Source organism: Rhagoletis pomonella, unplaced genomic scaffold (assembly GCF_013731165.1).
Source record: "Rhagoletis pomonella isolate Grant_MI unplaced genomic scaffold, Rhpom_1.0 Rhpom_scaffold_00001, whole genome shotgun sequence".
NCBI lineage: Eukaryota > Metazoa > Arthropoda > Insecta > Diptera > Tephritidae > Rhagoletis > Rhagoletis pomonella.
This window is the reverse complement of record NW_023458555.1, coordinates 90,917,153-90,918,096: the sequence shown is the minus strand read 5'-3', so window position 1 is coordinate 90,918,096 and position 944 is coordinate 90,917,153. Positions and strand designations below refer to the sequence as shown.

Sequence of the window (944 nt, the reverse complement as noted above, 5' to 3'; positions counted from 1 at the left end):
TGAATGAAATTAAATTGAATTAGATTAAAACCGAAAACAAAGCTAACCCGGGACTAAAATATTTAATTAACTGAAACTTAAAGAAAATGTAAATTAACATAAAAAAAAGGCCACTGTATAACAAAAACTTAATATAAATAAATAATAATACTAATAATAATAATAAACCAAACAGGAAAGAGGAATAAATAGAAAAGAAAGACTAAAAGGAATTAATTAAATTACGTGAACCCAAAACCAAAACAAATGAATGTAGAAACCCCGTAAATTAAATTAAATTTAGGAGAACTATAACTAAGACTTAACTATAAGTACCTTAGGGTAACTTGACCTACTTACCTGAATTACTTACCTTGACTTACTCACCTGAGTATCCTATTTAATTCACATACCAGACGTACCTACCTGGTTTTCCTATCTAATCCAACATTTTTGCGACTACTTACCTGATATTACCTACTTGAACTTTTTACCCACTATTACTTGATATACATTTTTTTGTGAAAATACTAGATATACTTAGCTAGCCTTAACTTAGTTCACTTAATTAGATTTAACTTTAGGGTAAACACTTACCTCATGTACATATTTACCTCAGTTCTAGTTACCTATACTTACCTTACCTTCTTGCGATTAACACACTTGCTTTAGACTTAAGAGACATACCAACCTAGTAGGTTAAGTAAATATACTTACCAGTTTTAGATGATAGGAATTAGCTTTAAGAAATAGGATTAATTTAGTTATAAGACAATGAGTTATAAATAAAACTATAAGTTAAAAATGGGAATGCTGACTTTACTCATTCCTTAGGGGGACACATTAGGAATTTTATAATGGGGCTGCTGATATTAGGGTGCGCCTGCAGCCACGGTTGAGGGTGGGCCAGCACCAGGCACCACAATGCCAGCGGTGGTGCCTCATATTCGGCCTTAGTTTTTTTT

The 944-nt window shown here is 31.8% G+C and overlaps 1 protein-coding gene across 1 annotated transcript in view; it reads left to right on the top strand.

Moving 5' to 3' along the window:
- Positions 1-944, top strand: part of LOC118748755 — a 13,063-nt gene that overhangs the window by 8,279 nt on the left and 3,840 nt on the right. The window lies entirely within an intron of this gene.